Raw genomic sequence first — 8268 nt, forward strand, 5'->3', positions numbered from 1 at the left:
CTAATCTAGTCATATGTGAGAAGATTGATGTAAACATGAAAACGAACACTCACATATATGTATCACAAAGAACGCAATTTTTGGAGTTAATAAGCATGTTTAGATATGATCTCATGAATGGAATGCTACTACTGAGACGCGAGAACCAGTGACACTATATGCTCATACCAAGTTCAAACTCCACAAATTGAAACACATAACACTCAAGATTGAAGTCACGGGTTGTAATGGGACTTGGGGCGTGTGGATAACAAAGAAGGGATATGGAAAACAAAGGTTCTTAAAGAAATAGTGAGCAAGGCAATTGAATCAACTTAGAATTCACTTCTGAATGAAAACTCAACTTTGGAACAAAAGGGAGAATTTAGACAATTTTGGGCCAGAATTGGTGTTTTGAGCCCTTTCTTCAATCACTCATTCTTTCATTTTTTCAAGCTCTTTTTTCTTTCTTTCATTCTTTTCTTTTTTTTTTTTTTTTTTCTTTTCTTTTGAAACTCAAAACATACTTAAGAACAAGCATTCCTTCCCCCACACTCATTTTCTTGCATAATGTAACTCAAAAGGAATTCATTTAAGTCATGCTCACTATCTTTTAAGAACAAGGGTAAGGACGGTCATTTTCTAGGTTAGGTGAAGATAAAGTGGGTTAACAAAGAACAAGGGCTAACATGGCTCAACGGGGGTAAAACTTACAACATATACGAAATATGGGAAGTGAGGCTATTTGGCTATGGTGGCAACTACACAACTTCATCTTGATATATGTTATGCAAATCAATAACATGCTTTGAATGAAATGGGCATGAGTTCTAGCATTTGGAACTATATGATGAAACGCCTTCTAAGTAGTAACCAAGCAAAGAATAATGAGATCATGCAACAACTTTGGAAAACAAGAAATCACAGATTATACTCTCCAAAGAACGTTATAGGCTCAAGTCTCTCAGGGTTGTAGCGTTTGTTTGACTTCCTTCCTTCAAGCATGTTACATAACTAATTTTTTTCTTTTATGATTCCATGTGAAGTCATACATTATAACCATAACCAAGCATATACCAAGAGTAAATCAAACTTTTCTCCATGTTTATAACTCTTTTTAACAGTCATGCAATTAGAAACCAAATCCTTATCATTGTGTTGGAAGGTGACCTACGACACAAAAATGACTCAAAACACTCTTTTTAGGCTTTTCAAAACATGTTTTTCAAATTTTTATGTGATTTGCGAATTTTTAAGTCAAAACACACTAAACACACTTAAAAACAGCAAGAAACAACATTTGAAGTTATGGTGGATAAAACCCTACGAATTTGCATCAAAACACTTTAGTAACTCCCCCACACTTAAATCAAACATTGTCCTCAATGTTAAAAACCACACTAAACACAAACAAACATATAAACAGCAATTAAACATACTAAACATGGCAGAATGTATCTAACAAAGAGAAGAGTTTAGAGATGCAAATCTGGTTATGGAGTGTTCGTTCCATCTTCTCCTTGGTGATTGCAGTGAGGCTTGGATCTTTGTGATTCCACATGCTTACTCTTGAACTGCGCTGCTCCCATCGTTGATTTTCCTTTGTGCTACTCTTGAACTGGGCAGCAGGCTTCCTTTGGTCTCCCCCGAAGGTCTGAGCTTCCTCCTCTTATCTGTTTCTTTGTTCAATCTCTCCAATTCGTATTGAAGAGGGTTAGAGGATAGCTCAGCAAAGCTAGGTAAGCAACCAGGGAATAGAGTCCAGATAGACTCCAAGTGCCGACTGATTGCTTCTTTCACTTTGCCATGCAAGTAATATCAAGGACAAAGGAAAAGACAGGGAAAGAGCATGATATGAGATACCTTTGCTTTCGCCCTTGATGATATGAGATACCTTTGCTTTCGAAGAGGCAGCGAATGAATCCACATGTTTCGATCCACCGTTTCCTCTTCCTCATTCGTACTGCAGGCCTTTGGTATCTTCTTTGGGGGATACATCCATGTTTGAAAGTGTGTTCTCAAGAGAAGGAGAAATCTGAGCATGTTTGAGAGGGTTGGTTGCAGCTTACATTTTCGGCCGAGAAGGAAAGTTATGCGCTTCTGGGTGTATGCCTTGCCATGAATGTTGATGTATATAGGAATTGTAATGGCAAATGGCAGTGCGGATGCGGCAATGTCTTCCACGCGTCTTCTGAAAAGCCAGGAGCTTTTGATAAAGTAGCACGCGTCTTCTGAAAAGCCGGGAGCTTTTGACAAAGTTGCACTCGCTTTCTGGAAAGCCGGGAGTTTTCGGCTTTGTCACCCACGTTTGTCGGCTAAAGTGTGCAGCTGATTTCTCGCCTTCCACGCGTCTTCTGAAAAGCTGGGAGCTATTGACAAATTTGCACACGCTTTCTGAAAAGCCTGGATTGCATCTGAAGAGCTGGCGATCTTTACGCCGGGAAATCCGGTTTTGAAGAGTGGTGTCTCTTCATTTCTGAATCGGTGAACGCATCTCCTTTAATAGAGGTGATCGATCACCTCTATCTGCACACTTTGAAGACTTCCCAAAAATCATCTTCGGCCCGTCGAGATTTTTCCTCCATCCAACCCTTTTCTTTTAACTTCTTGAACAATGGCTAGCTCATCCAACCCATCGAACATTTGATTAGATTTGAGTCTAAGCAGTGGCCCGGTCGCTCCTCGTCAGGGTAAGGTATGGTGCCCGTCTTTCTTATCTTCCCATGGCCCTCTTACAGATGAGGACTCTGTGATGACGGATCCCACAACGGCTACGATAGTGGCTCGGAACCTCCTCACTCCCAAAGACAGTCAGCTGCTTTCAGGACAATCCGATGAGTTGGCCGTTCAAGAATCCCTGGCTTTGAGTGTTCAGTGCGCTGGCTCTGTGTCCAACATGGGCCAACGCCTTCTTGCTGGCTCCCGTCAGGTTGAATCCTTGATGGCGGAGGTGGAGAGTCTTAAGCAGGAGATCAAACAGCTTAAGTACGAGAACCGAAGTTTGCACGTGATTGCCAACAATTATTCGACAGGCATGAAGAGGAAGCTTGATGAGCTTGATGACCGTCAACGGTTTGCAGCTTTCTTCCAGAGGCACCTTTTCCCTGGGTCATCCAGCGTTCCACCAAGGCTTGGGGCCTTGAATGATCTATCTTCGGTGCCTCCCGCTCCTATGCCTCTCGCTCCGATGCCTTCTGCTCCGATGCCTCCTGCTCCGAGAGTGTTGCCACGTAGTGGGGCCTCACGTACACAACCTTTGTAAAGGCTCCATCTTTCTGCCATGTTTTTTTTTTTTTTTTTTTTTTTTTTTCATCACTCGGAAATCAATGAACAAGTGTTATTCACTGTAATGGGTTGCCTCCCATGAAGCGCTTTCTTTTACGTCTTGCAGCCAGACGAGTACTCTCTTCAATCTTCATTTGAGCCCACGGAATGGAAAGGAATGTCTTCCACCACTTGCCCCACACCATGCTCGTAATATGGCTTCAACCGATGCCCGTTCACCTTGAATTCTACGCCATTCCTTAAGCTTTTTATGTGGACTGCACCATAAGATAAAACGTTAGTAACAACAAACGGGCCAATCCATTTAGAACGCAACTTACCAGGAAACAAACGTAGGCGAGAGTTGAAAAGTAACACTTTCTGCCCAACTGTGAAGGTCTTGGTTCGAATCATTTTATCATGGAATGCTTTGGTCTTGGCTTTGTACATCCGGGCATTCTCATAGGCTTCATTCCGAATCTCCTCAAGTTCATTCAATTGGAGCTTCCTATGAACTCCCGCTGCATCTATGTCCATGTTGAAAGTCTTCACGGCCCAATGTGCCTTGTGCTCTAACTCTACGGGCAAATGACATGGCTTACCATAGACGAGCCGAAAAGGTGACATCCCAATGGGTGTTTTGTACGCCGTACGATATGCCCACAGTGCATCATCTAAACGTAAGCTCCAATCCCTCATTGTTGGTCCAACGGTCTTCTCCAAAATTTGTTTGATTTCTCGGTTAGACACCTCGGCTTGGCCATTTGTTTGAGGATGGTAAGGTGTGGAGACCTTATGGTTGACATGGTACTTTCTTAGCAACGCCTCAATGGTCCGATTGCAAAAGTGAGACCCTCCATCACTTATGATTACTCTTGGCATTCCAAACCTAGCAAAAATGTTAGTTTTCACGAAATCTGCAACCACCTTAGAATCGTTAGTACGGGTGGCTTTTGCTTCCACCCATTTAGAAACATAATCAACGGCTAGCAAGATATAAGTGAAACCATAAGATGGAGGGAAAGGGCCCATGAAATCAATGCCCCAAACATCAAAAATTTCAACATTAAAGACAGGGGTTTGCGGCATTTGGTCCTTGGTACCTATGTTACCCATTCGTTGGCAACGATCACAAGACATACAAAAGGTTTTAGCATCCCTAAATATAGTCGGCCAATAAAAACCACACTCTAGAACCTTGAGGGCAGTGCGTTGTGTGCCAAAATGACCACCACATGCATATGTGTGACAAAAGCTTAGAATTGAGTGAAATTCAGAATCATGCACACATCTACGTACAATTTGATCTGAGCAATACTTCCACAAATAAGGGTCATCCCAAACATAGAAACGTGCATCATTTTTAAGCTTATCACGTTGGTGCTTGTTTAGTTCATTTGGAAATTGTTTAACCACCAAGTAATTCACTAAATCTGCATACCATGGTTCACTTACCTCAATGGATAACAGCTGCTCATCGAGAAAAGTTTCAGGGATAGGTACGGCATGTTCATGCTCCTCGTGGATCATTCGGCTTAAATGGTCAGCCACTACATTCTCGCTTCCTTTCTTATCCCGTATTTCAATATCAAATTCTTGAAGAAGAAGAATCCAACGGATAAGCCTCGGCTTTGCTTCCTTTTTTGTGAGCAAGTACCTCAAAGCTGCATGATCAGAATAAACGATTACTTTAGTACCAATTAAATATGAACGGAATTTATCTAAAGCAAAAACCACAGCTAGAAGTTCTTTTTCTGTCGTGGAGTAGTTCAATTGGGCATCATCGAGAGTTCGAGAGGCATAGTATATGACATGCGGCCGCTTGTCTCTTTTTTGTCCTAGAACAGCTCCTAATGCATAGTCGGATGCATCGCACATGAGCTCGAACGGAAGGCTCCAATCTGGAGGTACAATAATGGGGGCCAAGACTAGCTTCTCCTTGAGTTGGTTAAATGCCGAATTACACTCTTCATCAAACTTGAATGGCACATCTTTTTGAAGCAATCGGCAAAGAGGGTTGGACATCTTGGAGAAGTCCTTGATAAAACGCCTATAGAACCCTGCATGGCCAAGAAACGAACGTACCTCTCTAACCGAAGTAGGAGAGGGTAAGTGACGTATAAGGTCTATTTTCGATTTATCTACTTCAATTCCTTTTTCTGAAACAATATGTCCTAAAACTATACCTTGTTTCACCATAAAGTGACATTTCTCCCAATTCAAGACAAGGTTAGTTTCAACACATCGTTTTAAAATTAAGGTCAGATTATCCAAGCAATTATCAAATGAACTCCCAAACACACTGAAATCATCCATGAAAACCTCAATGATCTTTTCAACAAACTCGGAAAATATACTTACCATACACCTTTGGAAAGTGGCCGGTGCGTTGCATAAGCCAAATGGCATGCGACGATAAGCAAATGTTCCAAAGGGACATGTGAATGTGGTCTTTTCTTGATCATCCGGGGCTATCACAATTTGGTTATATCCAGAGTATCCATCAAGAAAACAGTAAAAAGCATGACCGGCTAACCTTTCGAGCATCTGGTCGATGAATGGCAAAGGAAAGTGATCTTTCCTAGTCATGGCATTTAGCTTCCGGTAATCAATACATACTCGCCATCCAGTCTGAATGCGTGTAGGCACGAGCTCATTCTCATCATTCTTGATAACAGTTACTCCGGACTTCTTGGGAACGACTTGAACTGGAGAGACCCAACGGCTATCGGAGATAGGGTAGATCACTCCGCAATCCAAAAGCTTGATTATTTCCTTCTTCACCACTTCCATCATCGGAGGGTTGAGACGGCGTTGAGCCTCTCGGGATGGCTTAGTCCCCTCCTCGAGAAGTATACGGTGCATGCATGTGGTAGGGCTTATTCCTTTAATGTCGGCCAAAGTCCACCCTATGGCCGTTTTGTGTTCTCGCAGCACCCTCACAAGCTTCTCCTCCTCCGTTGCCGTGAGACTTGATGAAATGATGACGGGCAATGTTTCGCCTTCTCCCAAAAACACATACTTCAAATGGTCCGGCAACGGCTTAAGTTCAAGCGATGGTGCCTGAACAACAGAAGGTAGCATCTTAGTGGAAACTGAATTTGAAAGTGAGAGTGGAACCTTACCATATTGTTGTGGCAATGACTCAAGGGCTGCCACAACCTCAATTATTTCTTCACTAGAACCCATGGCAAAGAATTCCTCCTTGTTGCCGTGGCCTTGCATTGGCCCAAATCCTTCATTTTTGCACTCTATGGCCTTAGTGATGGTTGTTTCCAGGGCGTCCTCGTTCAATTCTTCAAGGTATACCTGCACCAAAGAATCGATAACATCAATGGAAAAACAAGAATGGTCATCAACGGGATATCTCATAGTTTCAGAAATATTAAAATCAATCACTTCCCCATCGAATTCCATTGTCAAGGTGCCTTTGTATACATCAATCTTCGTTCGGGCCGTCTTCATGAATGGCCTACCAAGGAGAATCGGCAAAGATGTAGAATGGGCTGAATCCTCCATGTCTAGGACGTAGAAATCAGCCGGAAATATTAAATGGTTCACCTGCACAAGCACATCTTCCAAAACTCATTTTGGATACGCGTTAGAACGATCGGCTAGTTGTATAATTACACCATCTTGTTTTAATTCACCCAAATTCATAGATGCATAAATAGAATAAGGCATGACATTTATGGATGCACCTAAATCAAGCATGGCATGTTCAAAACGATTATGTCCAATCACACAAGGAATCGTGAAACTACCGGGGTCTTTGCACTTGGTAGGCAGTTTACGTTGCAAAACAGCGGACACATTCTCGCTTACCTTCACTACCTCTTTGTTTGCCCTTCTTCTCTTTGTATTGCATATGTCCTTGAGGAATTTAGCATACTTTGGAACCTGTTTGATTGCATTGAGAAGCGGTATGTTCACTTGCACCTTCCGGAACGTTTCAAGAATGTCCTTCTCGCTTTCTTCCTTTTTTTCTTGCATGAACCTGCGAGGAAAAGGTACATTGGGCAGATTAGGACGTGAAGTACATGAATTTGAACTTAAATTACCTGATTTGGCCGAGTTAGGGTGATTGGGGGCCTGCGGCATTGGGTTTTTCACTCTTTCCGTGGGTGAGCTAGACACTTCCTCAGGTTGTGTCGTCTCTTCATCTACTTTCTGGGCAGATTTGGGATTGTTTGGCTCGGTCCCAACTTCTTTTCCACCCCTTAGGGTGATGGCCTTGGCGGATTCGAATCCTCCCTTTGGATTGACTGTGGTTGAGCTAGGAAGCTTTCCTTGCTCTCTAACCTGTCCAAGGAACTCAGAAATCTGCCCTATTTGTTTCTTCATATCCATCATCTCCTTCTCATTATTTTCTATCCGGTTGTTTTGATTTTGCAACCCCTGCGAAATAGAGGTTAGTAATTGCATAGCTTGATTACTTTCCAAGGACGTACCTGAATGAGATGATGCCGAAGGTTGTTGGGATTGTTGGGGTGCATACGGTTTGGAATAAAAACCAGGGGGGTTTGGCCTAAATCCTCCTTGTTGGGCAGCTTGTTGTGGCTCCCTCCATTTGAAGTTTGGATGGTCCCTCCATCCGGCATTGTAAGTGTTCGAGTATGGGTTGTTTTGATTTTGTCCTTGGAAACCAATTGCATTGGCAGATTCCCACCCACCATTCTCGATTAGTTGAGGGCACTTGTCGGATGGATGCCCTTGAATTGAGCACACGCCACAAACTTGGTGTTCTTGTGCTTTTGGACCAATCACAACCTGAGAAACAAGAGAAGTAAGATTAGCAAGTTGTGATTGAATTTCAGAAATAACACTCACCTCATTTACACTTTGTTGCCGTGGGGCTTCCCTTTGGCCCACTCCTTCATATTGTTGAGCGTTGAGCGCTTGGTTGGCTATGAGAATCTTGGCATCCCTTGGTGTTTTGTCCACCAATTCTCCTCCCGCTGATGCATCAAGCATTTGACGTTCGATAGGAAGGAGGCCCTCATAGAAATATTGAAGGAGAAGTTC

This window comes from the organism of the source record quoted next, unplaced genomic scaffold (genome assembly GCF_019419815.1).
Source record: "Pyrus x bretschneideri cultivar Hongxiangsu unplaced genomic scaffold, Pyrus_bretschneideri_v1 Contig99, whole genome shotgun sequence".
NCBI lineage: Eukaryota > Viridiplantae > Streptophyta > Magnoliopsida > Rosales > Rosaceae > Pyrus > Pyrus x bretschneideri.